Source organism: Hyla sarda, chromosome 1 (genome assembly GCF_029499605.1).
Source record: "Hyla sarda isolate aHylSar1 chromosome 1, aHylSar1.hap1, whole genome shotgun sequence".
Lineage (NCBI taxonomy): Eukaryota > Metazoa > Chordata > Amphibia > Anura > Hylidae > Hyla > Hyla sarda.
The window spans coordinates 408,938,311-408,956,571 of NC_079189.1; positions in this window are offsets into that span (position 1 = coordinate 408,938,311).

Genomic DNA, 18,261 nt, shown 5'->3' on the forward strand with positions numbered 1-18,261 from the left:
AGTTCCTATTGAATATCAGTACTCCGGTACTGGTGGCAGGAGATGGTTAAAAGTCCTTGGCTATTGGCCTAAATGCGTCACAGTCACTGACAAGATATGTGTCTAAATAATGAATAAAAATAAAGACATTCATCCATGATCACAAAAAATAAAATCATAGAAAAAAATATACAAAATACATATACAAATATATATATATATATAAGTAAATAAAATAAATAGTAAACTTGACTAACGGTGCCCCAAACACCGGCTCTCCCTCCTGACCAGGCCCAGACTCCTGGACGTCAACAGACTCTTCCTCCTCCTCCTCCTCCTCGTCCTGGGCCTGGTCTTGGTGGAGCAGTGTTGCCTCCTCTTGCTTCACCAAGGCACTCTCCCCAGCCTCGAGCAGGCGATCTAGTGCCCTGTCCAGCAGGAACACTATGGGGAGCACGTAAGTGAGGCCAACATGCTCCCCGCTGACCAACTTGGTCGCCTGCTCGAATGGGGCCAACACGTGGCAGACCTGCTGTATTTGCCCCCACTCCGCATTAGTGATGTAGGGGAGTTGGTGTGATGGCCCTGGAGTGCCCTTTTCAAGCAGGTACTCCCTCAAATCCAGTCGCTGCTCCCACAACCTCTCCAGCATGTGGAGGGTGAAGTTCCACCGCGTCACGCTGTCCATAATCAGCCTGTGAGGGGGCGCAATATGCACACAGACTTCACTTCCTCTCTGAGGCACCATGAGTCACAGGAATGCAGACCAGGGTAGGAAATTGACATTTCTTTTTGCTGGAGCCATCTTTCTCACTGCCATCCTGGGGGCGCTGGGGCACCCTGGTTGGGAATCACTGCCATTGGTATTTCCCAAAGTATATGGAAAACATGCAACAAAATGTGGTTTATAAAGACACCATGACAGTTGGAAAGGGGAGACTTCTCTAAGAAGATTTTCACCAAAAGACACAATCTGAGGTCTTATCAGATATGTGAACAGTTAGTCTTAAAATTATTTGGACAGTGTTGACAGATATTGGCCCCCTCGCCAATAATTCACAGGGTCCTGTCAATACTGTGCATAGACATAAGTACAGTCATTGGAGGATGGGTGATTCAGAGCATCAGTTTATGAATATCTCAGGCTACAAAGCAAGCAACTGCTTGGCAGTCCACAATACCAAACAGTGATGTTACTATGGCACCTAAAAATAAAACTAACATAGTATGTATTTCAGATAGGGCAGCATAAATCTGTTGACATATTCTATCTAACTTAAAAGTATGACTCCTACCTCCAAAGTTATCTGGTTTCTTTGTTTCAGCCAGATATTATTGACATTCTTAGATAAATATATGGAATCAATATCATATATGGAGTGACAGTCTGTCCTGTTTATAGATGGTTTGGTGTCATTCAATACTTGGACTTTAAACATTATATTTACAGAAAGTTGTTATAAAGGAGTAGCCATTTATAAGCTACTTTGCTACTTACCACTACTGCAAACTCTTAGGCTAGGGGGTGGCTTAGCGCGGCATGTGATCAGACGCGCGGTCCGGAGCTCCACTGAGAATCCTTCAATTATTCTGGACTTCTGGCCCAATTACTGATTCTCATTACTACCTGCTGGTGGGTGAAGTTGCCCGGAACATTGTGGTGTGGGGATGGCCGGCCAGACATGCGGATGCAGGCAGGGAGAACAGGAGGACGGTGAGGCCAAGATGCAGGGGGAGCCAGCGCCATCTTGTGCTGAGGTGGCGGGAGTTGCGGAGCGGCTGCAGTGCTTTGCGCGGGTCACAGATCAGCCGGTGCGGTCTCCGGTGGACGACTGGAGTGAGGAGGAGCATGAAGGGGCTGACTGGTTGGCCAGGGCCCCGGATTCTTCAGAATTGGCAGACCCCTCTACTTTACCGAGCAGGCCTGAATATCCTGAAGCCGCAGATCAGTCTGAAGTTAACCCTTACATACTGGACTGCCATCTGCCTATCCTGGGGACTCCTCTACCATTACTGCCTTATTCTCTGCTGACCCTGCTGGGCCCAATAATGCTGTCTCCTCTGCTGGGACTAGACCTGCTGTGGCTGCACGGCTCCCTGCCTTGATTAACCCCTCCATTGCTGGTGTGGTGCCTGCTGTATTAAGTATCCCATTATCTCCATCTGCTACTGCTGAGCCTATATTGAAAGATATCTTTTTGGCTGTCTCCAAAGGCAACACTGATGTTAAAATGCTACTAGGTGGTTTGCGTGAGGACATTAACCTTATCCACCATAATATGTAAAAGGTTTCTGAGAGGATTAGTGCGGTTTAGGAATGAGTGGGGGATCTGTAGGATCAAGTCCCTCCACTCAAGTCCCACCACTCAAGAGAGCCATCGTGTGATTAATAACCTGTCTGCACTTGTCGCTAAATCTGATGATATGGAAAACTGCTTGCAACGGAATAATGTGCACCTGGTAGGCGTCTCTGAAAAAGTCGAGGGTCACGACCCTGGGGAAAATTTTGAGAATTAGCTTCGTAATACATTTGGAAAAGAGACTTTGATGCCTCTGTTTGCTGTTGAGCGTACCCACAGAGTGCTGCCTCGTCCTCTCCCTTCTGGAGCCCCCTCCCAAGCTGTTCTCATCCGGATTTTACACTATAAGGATAGAGATATCATTCTCCATAAAGCTAGGGACATGGACTAGCTCTCTATCAATGGCAGCTGTATTTCTATGTTCCCGGATTTTTCGGCCGAGGTTAAAAAAAGGGGAGCCAAATACATGGATGTTAAGCGACCTCCTGCGTGCACTGAATGAGATGTACTCTATGCTGTACCCTGCCCGCCTCCGTGTGATTGCCTTAGGAACTACCCATATGTTTGACACCTCTGTGGTGGCTGCGGAATGGCTGGATGTTCATGAGGCGCAAATAAGGCGTGCCCGTAGCTGAAGTTGCTATGTGGACTGTGTGTGCTGATGTTGGTCCTGCCCGCCTACGTGGGACTTTCTGTGCCTTGATTCATATTAAGGCCCTATGGTTTTGACTGTGCCCGTTATTCAATTTTTGCTAGTTATTTTTTCATTTATTGCCTATATTCCTGATTATATGTTCTCTGGTTTTTATACATTTTGCCAGATGTCCTCTATATCTTGCTCTCATTTGCTCAGATTTGAGCACGGCATATTTGTGAGGTATCTCCTGTTTATATGTTATCTGCTCTTTCTACTTGAGCTGTTTATTTGCCCCCTGTGTCACAAGTTGTGACTGTTTGGTTTTTGTTGTCTGTCTGGGGTGTTTGTTTTGATTTGTGTCCTTCCTCCCGCTCAATGTGCAGTGCTCTGTTTTTCTGTCCCTTCTTGATTCAGACTACTGGCGGCTACTGCGTCCGCCCCCTTGCATGTTTACTTATACTTCCATTGTTTCCCTAGCTACTGGCTTCCCTGGCTACTGATTTACATGTGGTGGCATAGAATGTGAGGGGCCTCAATGATCCCACTAAGCGTCTTGCGGTTTTTCAGGCGCTTAAATCCTATCAACCTGTTGTATTGTGCCTCTCTGAGACGCACTTGATGAGTGATACTAAACATGTGCTGAATAAGCCGTGGTTTGGCCACACCTTCCCCGCCACTTTTTCCTTACATGCCCAAGATGTTAGTGTTCTCATTCACAGAAGCATTTTGTTTTCATGTATTTCTAGTCTTATTGATCCCGAGGGTAGATTTTTTTGCCTTTGTGGCACTTTTAACTGTACCCTGTGTGCTGGTTGCACTCTATGCCCCCCCCCCCGGCCTATATTCGGGTGATGCCTTGCACAGGGTGGTGTCTTATTTATCCTCTCTGCCTGATGCACCGCTCCTAGGGGTCGAAGATTTTAATAATCTTTTGCACCCGGCGCTTGATAGGCTTAGTAACAGAGGGCCTTCTGGGACTACTGGTTCTACGGGTTTGGATAGGTTTGTGGAGGAGGTGGGGTGTGAAGATCTATGGAGGAGATGTAATCCTACTAGGGTGCAATACTCCTGCTATTCTAGCTCTCATGGTACGCTATCACGTATTGGTCTCGCACTGGGCAACGAGTTGGCCTTCCCCCTGGTTACGTCGGTGGAGTATCTCCCCCGTAATCTTTCTGTTCCTTCCCCTGTTTTTGTGCATCTTACTTTCAATTCTCATCCTAGGTTGCAGGGTTCTCTGTGGCGACTAAATCCCTTTTGGCTTCAAGTCCCCTCAGTAGGCCTTATGCTCAAGTCTAATGTGGAAGCCTTTCACGAGATCAATGTGGAAGCCTTTCATTCTTTGAAGGCGTATGTAAGGGGTATGTTGATCAGAGACATTACAACCTGTAAATCTATAAATAGGGCGATCCAGGCCTCATTACAACAACAGTTGCTCCAGGCGGGGCAGGTTTTTAAGCGACCCCTCTGACCTGGCTGGAAATAATTGGCAGTCCTTATAGACCCTATCAGACTCACATTTGTTGCAGATGGCAAATAACAAGCACTTCTTTCAACAGCAGCGCTATTTTGAGAGTGGCGAGAGCACAGGTCGCCTGCTGGCTCATACTATCAAGGCCCAACAGGGGTCCGCCTCTATTTCTTGTCTCTTTGATAGTGTCAGGATTGTTGTCCAGGATGATGCGGACATTTTGAATATCTTGGTTTCCTTTTATTAGGAGACGTATAAATTGATACATGATCTGGTTGCTATTGACTAGTTTGTTTCTGGTATCTCGCTCCAGGCGCTGTCACAGACTCAAAGAGACCTTCTAGATGAGTCTATTACCTTTGAGTAATTAGAATGTGCGTTGGGTACCTGCCTTCTGAGAAGTCACCGGGTGTTGATGGGCTCCCCAATGAGTATCTTAAACAATATCAGGAAGTTCTGTTGCCCTTGCTGTTGGAGGTTTTGCAGGCTGCTGAGGAAGGGGAGGGTTTGCCTGGGTCTATGCTGGAGGCAATTATAGTGTTGTTGTTAAAGCACGGTAAGGACCCACTCTCAGCGGGCTCATATAGACCAATCTCCCTGCTATGGTCTGATGTTAAGTTAATAGTGAAGGTCTTGGCTAACCGTCTCTTGAGGGTCATTACTACTCTGGTGTATGGAGATTAGATGGGGTTCATGCCAGGGAAGTCGATGGCGGATAACATCAGGAGGCTTTTTCTGAACCTCAAGTTGCAGCCTGAGGGCGCTGTTTGTAGGGCAGTGCTTTCACTCGACACTGCCAAAACTTTTGACAGTGTTGAGTGGAATTTTCTTAGGAGTGTCATGCGCGACGATGGGATTTGGGCCCAGGTTACTATATGCTGCCCCTCGGGCTAGACTTCGGGTTAATGGTTTGCTTTCTTATTCCTTTCCCCCGGGTCGTGGTACATGCCAGGGGTGTGCCCTGTCACTATTTCTGTTTGCCATAGCAATAGAACCCCTGGCGGAACTCATTAGGGCTTCTGCGGAATTTAAAGGTTTCTGTTATGGGGATCTGGAGGAACGTATGGCCCTTTATGCAGATGATATGCTCCTTTTCCTGGAAGATGTTGCACACTCCTTGCCCCCCTTGATGGCCCTTATAGAAATGTATGGTAGTTACTCCCGTTCATCTATCAATTGGGATAATTCCACGATCCTTCCCCTTGACTCACTCCCCTCTGTACCAGTTATAGTTGTGGTTACACAGTTTAAATATCTGGGTGTGTATGTTACTGCCTTCCCCTCGGACTATGTTATTCTTAATCTTACTCTGTTGTTACTCTGTAGTTCTGGTAAAGTAGCTACTTGGCATAAACTTCCTCTCTCCATGATCGGTAGGTCCAATCTAGTTAAAATGGTTCTTATGCCTCAGTCCTTGTACATTCTATATAATACACCTGTTTGGATTCCTGTGAAATATTTTCTTAGAATTCAGTCATTGTTTAGGGAGCTTATTTGGAATGGCAAGCCGGCAAGGATCCGTCTTGAAACATTGCAATGTGGCAAAGAGGCGGGTGGCTTGTCCATTCCAAATCCTTGGCTATACTTTTTAGCATCACAGGTTGAGCAGTTGAAGGGGCGGGTGCAGTTTGCTACTATGGGGTGTACAGGTGATCTAGTCTCAAGGTGTATTGGTAAAGTGACCCCTATATATCTGCTGGAAATGGCTGCACAGACATGGCTCCCAGATCTCTCTCCTACCTTTGTACTTATTCGTAAAGTGTGGATTAAATTTAAGGCCCTTATGCATTATGCTATATTTGTTACATATTCTCCTCATTGGCTTAATCCTAGTTTACCTGAATTGTGTTCCTTAACTGATATTTCTCTTTGGGTTACCCATTGGGGATTTATATCTCTCACAGCTGTAGGATGGGCCGATCCTGAAGTCATTTGCTCAGTTACGGGAGGAATTTATTCTGCCTCACTCATTTTTTTATCGTTCTCTACATCTGTGACATCACCTTCATGCACAGTATCGAGCTTGTGATTTTACTGTCGGCTCCTCCGTAATGGTAAATCAGTTATTCATTCAAATTTCTACTAAAGGTGTGATATCTGGGTTGTATAGGGAACTGCTGTCCTCCTATCATGAGGCCTATCCGTTGAGTATTAAGGATAAGTGGGAGGTGGATGTGGTCCCATGTCAGATGAGCAATGAGCACAGATTATGTCTATGACCCCGCGGCTTGCAGTGTCGGAGGCCCACCGGGTGTCCCAAATATTTCTACTACATCGTGTGTATTGTACTCCCGCCTTCTTGCATAGGCTTGAGGTGCGGACGGATTCCTGCTGTCCCCGTTGTTCCTTTCCCGATGCTCACTTGCTTCATGTGATGTGGGACTGTACTCACCTTACACATTTTTGGAATGATGTGGGTCAACTGATTTGCCAGGTGTATGGTTGTCCATTTAGTTTGACCACTTTGACATGTGTATTGGGATATCTGGATGGGTTGGATGAGGATGGTGGCTTATACATTGGTATTAGTAGGATTTTGTACCAAGTTCGTAAGATAATTGCACAGCATTGGTTGCGAGCTTCCCCACCCACTATATCTGAATTGATTGCAAAATTAAATCATAACATTAGACTGGAAAAGGGTATATATCTTAAGAGAAAAGCCATGCATAAATTCGAGTCCATATGAGGGCCAGGGACTGATACCCCTGGTCTGCCATCCACCTACATGTGAAGAAATTCCATGGAGGTGTTTCTGGGGGGATAAGGGGCAGGGTCTCATCACTAATATTGTCTGGGTTTGGCTTGTAGATTATCCTTGCCTTGTTTACACTTCTGTTTTGTGCTTGCCTTGATGTGGTGTCTGCTGACTAATTTCCTGTTTTCTGTGTTCTGGTAACATATGCCATTTGCTTTTTTCCCCCCGTTTTTGTGCTATTTGATCTTGCACTTTCTCTCATGTGAAGTTCATATAGTATTTCTATATATGTTTTTTGTCTTGACCATGCTTCTCGCTTGTGAGACAATTCATTGTATTGCACTGTACTATTTCTAACAAAACAGTTTTTTTTCCCCCTGCTGTGAAATTCTGCTTACTAAAATGTACAAGCTAGTGAATCGGTTTTCCGTTCACCAATTTACACTTCAGAATTTTTTAAGTGGAATTTGTGAACAGAAAATCCGCTTTAAAATATCTGCCTGAAGAATGGTGTTGCTCATTCTTCAGGCGGATATACTCGTGGAACACATTGCAGTCTATTGGGGACTGCAATGTCCGCGCGGTCCTAGCGCCGACTGATTCAGTTTGCGCGGGCCGAACTCGGAATCTTTCAACGGAAATTTTCCGTCTGGAGATTCTGCAGTCTAAACACAGTCTAGAAGGAGCAGGAGCGAGGCAGGGTGAGTTACGGGCCAGCGGATGCCTGCGACCGCATTCCGAGATGCGGACAGCGGCGCGGTCGGCACCGGGGGGACAGAACAGGGGTGCGCTTGCGACCAGCATGTCTGGCTGCAGCATATCCCCTAAAAATTGCTGAGGGAACAATCATTGTCAACCCCACAAATTACGAAGATGGGGGGGTCCCATGCCCCCCTCCCCACTGCATGGCCTCAGTGAGGATGTGTCTGAATACTGTACCAGTTCTCCTGATCTGTGAGGGTCTCAGAAGTGAATTTACCTATCCCAGATGTAATTCCTGCCATTGATTACCTGCTTTAGGCCATGTTCACACGATGGAATTTCCGTGGAATTCTGCACAGACATACCACTGCAGCAGGGTCCCATTGATTTCAATGAAATTTTGCTGCACTGTGCACACTGCAAAACATCTGCAGCATAAATCCTCAATCTGCAAACAAGACATGTCTTTTAGTGGATTCCACACTGAAATGCATTGCCGAGCATATTTGCGAGCGGTCCTAGCATGTTCAGCCGGCATTCCGCTGTTGTGACAATGTCTGCACAGAAATTTTTTTAACATCTACATGAAAGGCAGAACATTGCCCAGCGCATCACACCTTGCCTTCTACTCATAGTTTATCCTGGTTCCCAGGCAAACAATGCATATGTGACCTGCCACATGATATAAAAGTAAATGTTAGTCATCAGACCAGCCTTCCTTCACAAAACTGTGATTGATGGAAATGACTGGCAGTCAACTTCTGACATGTTGATGAGGGTCTGTCAAAAGATCTGGCTGAGGTGTCTGGCTCCTCTACATATATCATATTAAAAAATGTTTGTGTTTTTTTAAGAGTACCTGTCATCATACCATATTTTCTAAACTAACTCAGAGTATATTCCCTAACCACTTCTAACACCTCTCCTGCCCTTTAATAAAAAAAATACTGAGCTTTAAAAAGCTCTTTATCATATCTTTACCCTTGCTCACATTGAGTGAGCTCTTAGCAGGAGAAAGTGGGCATTCCCCAGCAGTCGTGACGCCACTGTAGCCTGAGAGAGCTGTGCCTCGCCATGCCACGCATGCACTTCCTGAGTTTGGTCTCCTGACAGACAGGGAAGAGACCAAACTAACTGTTTGAGAACAGAACAGAGTCACATAGAGGCCATTTTTTAAATCACATTAAAAACATATAAAGGTTGAGAATGTTTACAACAAGTAAATAGCACAGAGTCTTATAATTACATAATATAATATATAATTACACAATATATTAAAAGTCTAGTTTGGTGACAGGTGCTCTTTTATCTAACATGACTTTTAAACCCTCTGTGCCATTTACTGTACAATTACACCACTGGCATCTGTTAGGTTATGCCACAGAACATTCTTTCGGATGGCGCAGGCTCTGGACCTGAGCCCAAGTCAAGCGTAGAAGGCATCATTCGTAAATATACAACAGCTGTGGCAACAGTCAGGATCAACCATAATTCCAGTCCTGGCCATTTAACCCCTTAGATGCTGTGATATGTGATTGCACAGTACATCTGTACGGACCTGAACTATTAAATTATAATTTTTATGCTGCAAAAGGCAAAAAAGCCGCAAACCCTATATTTCTCATTTCTTCTGAATACACCTCTGGCTTTGGCTCATAAATCTGTACTTTTTTCTGTACTGGCTTTCTTACTGAAAAGTTTCGGAATAAGTGGGGGTCCTGCAACAATTTTATCAAATGGCGCACAAACTTTACTGAATGACCACCAAACTGTTCTACCTTAACCCCTTAAGGACTCATTTTGGCCTTAAGGACTCATTTTTTCCTCCTCGCCTTCTAAAAATCATAACTCTTTTATATTTTCATCAACAGACTAGTATGAGGGCTTGATTTTTGCGCGACCAGTTGTCCTTTGTAAGGACATAACTCATTATATCATAAAATGTATGGCGCAACCAAAAAACACTATTTTTGTGGGGAAATTAAAAAGAAAAATGCAATTTTGCTAATTTTGGAAGGTTTTGTTTTCACGCCGTATAATTTATGGTAAAAATGACATGTGTTCTTTATTCTGAGGGTCAATACGATTAAAATGATACCTATTACTACATACTTTTCTATTATTGTTGTGCTTAAAAAAAATCACAAACTTTTTAACCAAATTAGTACGTTTAGAATCCCTTTATTTTGATGACCTCTAACTTTTTTATTTTTCCGTATAAGCGGCGGTATGAGGGCTCATTTTTTGCGCCATGATCTGTACTTTTTTTTGATACCACATTTGCATATAAAAAACTTTTAATACATTTTTTACAATTTTTTTTAAAGAGTACCTGTCATCAACAAAAACTTTTAATATGTTGTTCATAATCATTAATGAAGAGATATTGTAATATATCTTCATTAAAAAATATTAATATTTATACCAGTTTTTTCATTTTATACTTTTGGCCACTAGGGGTCACTCTTCTATGCCTGTTCTGCAAGCAGCATCCTATGCTTTTCATAGTAAGTGTACAGCTCTTAGGACTAACGCTGAAAGGGCTCTGGTCCTTCCACTGGAAGTTCAGTACTCTCAGCTCAGGACTCGCTCCCAGCCTGTGAGCTACAAGCCTGCACATGCCTCTCATATAACAGCCAGTCACCTCCCCCTCCCCCCTGCTCTGTGTCCTCCCTGCCCCTCACCACACATTATCTTATACATTGTATTATCTCACTGCACCCCCCCCCCCCCCCTCCCCGACATTCATCTTAATTACTGCCTCTGTAATTGCTCCCTCAGCCCCTGGTTCTCAGCATTTACTTTTTAGTGCAGAGAGAGTCTGTATGCACAATGCAGAGCAGTGTTTCCCAACCAGGGTGCCTCCAGCTGTTGCAAAACTACAACTCCCAGCATGCCCGGACAGCTGTTGGCTGCCTGGGCATGCTGGGAGTTGTAGTTTTGCAACAGCTGGAGGTGCCCTGGTTGGGAAACACTGCTGCAGAGGGAGAGCAGCATACAGGAAGACTGGCAGAAGCAGAGTCCCAGCCAAGCTTCATGTGACATCATACCTGCCGGGACCCGCCTCCTTCCACCCCTCAGAAAGACCGTGCTCCTGAGCTAATGAAGAGGGATAAAAAGAGGTATTTCTACAGTGTTTTAAACCTCAATAAACACAGGGATAGGCATAGTTAGAGAAGGTGACAGATGGGAAGGGGGATCAGGGAAAGTTTAGATGATGACAGGTACTCTTTAAATAAAATGTATTAAAAAAAAGTAGCAATTTTGGACTTTTTTTTTTTTCGTTCACGCCGTTCACCGTACAGGATCATTAACATTTTATTTTAATAGTTCGGACATTTACGCACGCGGCGATACCAAATATGTCTATAAAATTTATTTTTTACGCTTTTTGGGGGTAAAATAGGAAAAAACTGACATTTTACTTTTTTATTGGGGGAGGGGATTTTTCACTTTTTTTTTTACTTTTACTTTTACATTTCTTTACATTTTTTTTTTTACACTTGAATAGTCCCCATAGGGGACTATTCATAGCAATACCATGATTGCTAATACTGATCTGTTCTATGTATAGGACATAGAACAGATCAGTGTTATCGGCGATCTTCTGCTCTGGTCTGCTCGATCTCAGACCAGAGCAGGAGACGCCGGGAGCCGTAAGGAGGAAGGTGAGGGGACCTCCGTGCGGCGTTCTGAATGATCCGATCCCCGCAGCAGCGCTGCGGGCGATCCGATCATTCATTCAAATTGCGCACTGCTGCAGATGCCGGGATCTGTATTGATCCCGGCACCTGAGGGGTTAATGGAGATCGCGGGCGTCGGCCATTGCCGGCGGGTCCCTGGCTGCGATTAGCAGCCGGGATCAGCCGTGCATGACACGGGCATCGCTCCGATGCCCGCGGTTATGCACACGACGTAAATGTACATCCTGGTGCGTTAAGTACCACCGCACCAGGACGTACATTTACGTCCTGCGTCCTTAAGGGGTTAAATGTCTCACGGACCTTAACCCCTTAGGGACTCAGACCATTTTCACCTTAAGGACTAAAAATTTTTCGTTTTTGCACTTTCGTTTTTTCCTCCTCATCGTCTAAAAATCATAACGTGCTCAATTTTGCACATACAGACCCATATAAGGGCTTGTTTTTTGCATCACCAATTGTACTTTGTATTGACGTTACATAATCTTTATTCTGTAGGTCCATACAGTTACAGGGATACCCAATTTATGTAGGTTTTATTTATTTCTACATGCACCAAAATTTGTATGTTTAAAATTGTCAAATTCTGACCCCTATAAATTGTTTTTTAATATGAGGGCTAATTTTTTTGCACCGTGGTCTGCAGTTTTTATCGGTACCATTTTTGTTGTGATGGCCCGTTTTGATCGCTTTTTATTAATATTTTTATGGTATATGAAGTGACCAAAAATGCACAATTATGAACTTTGGTATTTTTTTACATGTACGCCATTGACCGTGCGGTTTAGCTAACCTTATATTTTAATAGTTCGGACATTTACGCACGTGATCGTGCCACATATGATTTTTTTTTATTACATTATTTTATTTTAAAAATTAAATGAAAAAGTTATAGGTCTTTAAAATAGAGGGATTTTAAACGCACTAATTTGGTTAAAAAGTTGGCGATTTTTTTAACCCAAACAATAATAGAAAAGTAAGTAATCATGGGTATCATTTTAATTGTATTGGCCCACAGAATAAAGAACACATGTCATTTTTACAGTAAATTGTATGGAGTAAAAATAAAACCTTCCAAAATTCGCTAAACTGATGTTTTCTTTTTAATTTCCCGACACAAATAGTATTTTTTTTTGTTGCGCCATACATTTTATGGTAAAATGAGTGATGTAATTACAAAGGACAACTGGTCGCGCAAAAAAAAGCCCTCAAACTAGTCTGTGGATAAAAATATAAAAGAGTTACAATTTTTAGAAGGTGAGGAGGAAAAAACAAAAATGTAAAAATAAAATTGGCCTGAGGTTTAGGACTCTGGAGCGGGGGGGGGGAGAGGTCAGGGCCGGATTAACGTAGGGGCGGATGGAGCTGCCGCTCAAGGGCCCTACGTTAAAATAGGCCCAGCAAATAGCACGGGCGGCCCACGACAGCTATATTTACAGTAAAAGAGGGCCTGCTGCGATGTCCCATGCCAGCAGGGGGCCCCCCGTCACATTCGGGACATCCCTGTGTCCCGAAAAAACTTTTCAGGTCACAAGGATGTCACGGTGGTTACCTCTCTGCGGTGGCCCTCATGTTAACTTTAAAAAACGCAGGGGCTGCCGGGAGGTAGCGCACACAGGCACGTCACTGACGTCCCGTCCGTGCGCCCATAGGAGTAAAGCAGAGCGGAGCATCGAGGAGGACGCGCGCCCATGTTAAGTCACCAGCAGCACGTCATCTTCAGTGTTCCGACCTCCGGTCCCGAGACCTACTGCTATGGCCCATAGGCCATAGCAGTAGATCTTGACCACGGTCCCCGGGGTCCCTGGACCAGAGGAGCGGTGGTCGGAACAATGGGGCAGTAAACAGGCATTCAGCCTCCAGCCATACACTGTACTGTGGGGGAACTGTACTGCACCTAATGTGGGAACTATACTGTAACTAATGTGGGGGAAACTATACTGCACCTAATGTGGGGAACTATATTGCACCTAAAGTGGGGGAAACTATACTGCACCTAATGTGGGGGAAACTATACTGCACCTAATGTGGGGGAAACTATACTGCACCTAATGTGGGGGGAACTGTACTGCACCTAATGTGGGGGAACTGTACTGCACCTAATGTGGGGGAACTGTACTGCACCTAATGTGGGGAACTGTACTGCACCTAATGTAGGGGAACTATACTGCACCTAAGGTTGGGAACTATACTGCACCTAATGTGGGGAAACTGTAATGCACCTAATGTAGGGGAACTGTACTGCACCTAATGAAGGGGAACTGTACTGCACCTAATGTGGGAAACTATACTGCATCTAATGTGGGGGAACTATACTGCACCTAATGTGAGGAACTATACTGCACCTAATGTGGGGAACTATACTGAACCTAATGTGGGGAACTAAACTGAACCTAATGTGGGGGAATTGTACTGTACCTAATGTGGGGAATTATACTGTACCTAATGTGGGGGAAACTATAATGCACCTAATGTGGGGTAACTATACTGCACCTAATGTGGGGGAACTATACTGCACCTAATGTGGGGAACTATACTGCACCTAATGTGGGGGAACTATACTGCACCTAATTTGGGGGAACTATACTGCACCTAATGTGGGGGAACTGTACTGTACCTAATGTGGGGGAAACTATACTGCACCCAATGTGGGGGAAACTGTACTGCAACTAATGTGGGGGAAACTGTACTGCACCTAATGTGGGGGAACTATACTGCACCTAATGTGGGGGAACTTTACTGCACCTAATGTGGGGAACTGTACTGCACCTAATGTGGGGAGCTATACTGTACCTAATGTGGGGAACTATACTGCACCTAATGTGGGGAACTGTACTGCACCTAATGTGGGGGAACTGTACTGTACCTAATGTGGAGGAACTGTACTGTACCTAATGTGGGGAACTGTACTGCACCTAATGTGGGGAACTGTACCAACATAATGAAGTGCTCCGTCTTCAAGACAGCCTTAATCTGGCCCTGGGTATAATAGATCAACTATTATAAACATACAGGCCTATAAGAAGATTACCTGTGCAGAGGAAGAGTGGTGCAGTTGCCCAAAGAAACCAATCAGATCGCTTCTTTCATTTCTCAAAAGGCAAGAAGCGATCTGATTGGTTGTTATGGGCAACTGCACCACTATTCCTCTACAGTCTTGCACCGGGCCCACCAATGTGAAAAACGGCCCTGATAGGGATTATAGCTAGCTAGCTAGCTACCTACCTGCCTATCTACGTACCTGGCTAGCTATCTACATGGCTACCTAGCTAGCTACTTACCTAACTACTTAACCAGCAAGCTTACAACCGACCCAGCTACCTATCTAGCCAGCCAACAACCCAATTAAATACCTACCTACATCACACTCTGTGTATCATGCTGTTTGCACATAATGTAAGTAAATGGCATTGCACTAAAACCCACAAATAGCCGCAACCCAGCTGTTGTGACGTGTCAACTTTAGGCCCATCAAAATCTTCAGCACCAGGCCCATGATGCTCTTAATCCGGCCCTGGGGGGTGTACCTGTACGCCCTGCATCCTTAAAGGGGTACTCCACCCTTAGACATCTTATCCCCTATCCAAAGGACAGGGGATAAGAGGTCAGATCTCCAGGGTCCCGCTGCAGGGGACCCTCGGGATCGCCGCTGCGGCACCACGCTATCATTACTGCACAGAGTAATGACACCATGTCCTGCCAGTCTATGGCGGGGGCATGATGACATCCACGCCCCCTCCCATAGACTTGTATTGAGGGGACGGTCCGTGACGTCACGAGGGGCGGAGCCGTGATGTAACGATGCTCAGGCCCCTGTATTGCCCGTCATTACGTGCAGAGCGAACTCACGGTGCCGCGGTGCCGCAGCGGCGATCCCGGGGGTCTCCAGCAGCGGGACCCCGGCGATCTGACATCTTATCTCCTATCCTTTGGCTAGGGGATAAGATGTCTAGGGGCGGAGTACCCCTTTAAGTGGTTAATACAATTGTCGTATAGAGTTCTATAGGTCTGCCCTGTTATAACTTCTAAATATGGTAGTGCGACTTTTGTGAGACTTTTAAACAGTCTAAATGAAATGTCGCCAGTCTGTGAAATGAACTCCTGATTCTTCACTCTGAACCCTGAACTCAACTCCTCCCCTCTCACAGGAAATGCCACCCCTTATAAGGGAAGGCTAAACTAAAGCCCATTGGCCAGGCAGCTGTGGATCATAGAGTTGTCTGTATCCCCTTTAGGATTTACAATAAAGTTACATACAAGTAATAACATAATATAACACCTTACACAAAAGTTCAGTCTAGCCCTCAGTCCTCCACTCTCACATACCCTGACTAAGCATGAGGTTGCTAGGTAACATACTTAAAGCTACAGACACCTAATAATGGATTGCTAAGTTATAACAGTGCAAATACACATTAGAAATGGTTGAGTCCCTGCAGGGGAGCCCCCAGGACACTGGAGGTCTCAAACTGACAGGGCCTACAATACCTTGACACAATGTACCTGTACTGGGACACCACAGAGGCACCCTGTTTGGGAATCACTGGCATAGAATACCCCTATGTCCACCCCTATGCAATCCCTAATGTAGCCCTCAAATGCGCATGGCGCTCTCTCACTTCGGAGCCCTGTCGTATTTCAAGGAAACAGTTTAGGGCCACCTATGGGGTATTTCCGTACTCGGGAGAAATTGCACTACACATTTTGGGGGGGCTTTTTCTCCTTTTACCCCTTATGAAAAGGAAAAGTTGGGGTCTACTCCAGCCTGTTAGTGTAAAAATAAATTTTTTTACACTAACATGCTGGTGTTGCCCTTTACTTTTTATTTTCACAAGAGGTAAAAGGAAAAAAAGACCCCCAAAATTTGTAACGCAATGTCTCCTGAGTACGGAAATACCCCATATGTGGGCGTAAAATGATCTGCGGACGCACAACAAGGCTCAGGAGTGAGAGCGCACTATGTACATTTGAGGCCTAAATTGGTGATTTGCACAGGGGTGGCCGACATAAACCCAAAAAAATAAATACCCACATGTGACCCCATTTTGGAAACTATACCCCTCACGGAATGTAACAAGGGGTACAGTGAGTATTTGCGCCCCACAGGTGTCTGACAGATTTTTGGAACAGTGGTCCGTGAAAATGAAAAATGTAATTTTTTTGTTTGCACAGCCCACTGTTCCAAAGATCTGTCTAACGCCAGTAGGGTGTAAATGCTCACTGTACCCCTTATTACATTCCGTGAGGGGTGTAGTTTCCAAAATGGGGTCACATGTGGGGGGTAAATGCACATGGCCCCCGACTTCCATTCCAAACAATTTATCTCTCTAAAAGCTCAATGGCGCTCCTTCTCTTCTGAGCATTGTAGTTCGCTCGCAGTGCACTTGACGTCCAAACATGGGGTATTTTCATACTCAGAAGAAATGGGGTTACAAATTTTGAGGGGCATTTTCTCCTATTACCCCTTGTAAAAAAGTAAAATTTGGGGCAAAACCAGCATTTTAGTGAAAAATTTTTTTTTCATTTACACATCCGACTTTAAAAAAAAGTTGTCAAACATCTGTGGGGTGTTAAGGCTCACCGTACCCCTTGTTACGTTCCTTGAGGGGTGTTGTTTCCATAATAGTGTGCGATGTGGGGGGGTTTTGCTGTCCTGGCACCATAGGGGCTTCCTAAATGGGACATGCCCCCCAAAAACCATTTCAGAAAAACTCACTCTCCAAAATCCCATTGTCGCTCCTTCCCTTCTGAGCCCTCTACTGCGCCCGCCGAACACTTGACATATACATATGAGGTATTTCCTTACTCAAGAGAAATTGGGTTACAAATTTTGAGAGGATTTTTTTCCTTTTACCCCTTGTAAAAATAAAAAACTGGGTCTACAAGAACATGCGAGTGTAAAAAATGAAGATTTTGAATTTTCTACCTTCACTTTGCTGCTATTCCTGTGAAACACCTAAATGGTTCACACACTTACTGAATGTCATTTTGAATACTTTGAGGGGTGCAGTTTTTACAATGGGGTCATTTATGGGGTATTTGTAACCAGAAGACCCTTCAAATCCACTTCAAACCTGAACTGGTCCCTGAAAATTTCAGATTTTGAAAATTTTGCGAAAAATAGGAAAATTGCTGCTGAACTTTGAAGCCCTCTGATGTCTTCCAAAAGTAAAAAAATGTCAACTTTATGATGGAAACATAAAGTAGACATATTGGGGGACATTTACTAATCTAGTCTATTCTGGGTATGGTTATAGACCAGCGTATGTGGTAGTCTCCTGTCTATTGTGCTCCTAATTTATCAAAGGTCTCACAGCCCTTGATAGATTCTGTGCTCAGACTTTAGGGTCTACAGCTTAAACTGCATTTAGACCTGCTCCAACATGGTCTGACATTTCAGCGTATTTTGGGCAGATGCGACTTGTCGCACAAAAGTCGCACTTGATAAATTCAGCACCAATGCATTTTTCAATGCATTTCAGTCTAAAATAGACTAGCATGCATCATGTTCTAAAAATCCTCTAGAGCAAAAGTTGCAGAAAAGTCGCACATATTTAGACTGTGACTTTCTGTGCGACAAATTTAGACAGGAAAAAACAGTCTAAATCCTTTGATAAATCTCCCCCATTGTATATGTGAATCAATATATAATTTATTTGGAATGTCTATTTTTCTTACAAGCAGAGAGCTTCAAAGTTAGAAAAATGCAAAATTTTCAAATTTTTCATCAAATTTTAGAATTTTTCACCAAGAAATGATGCAAGTATCGACGA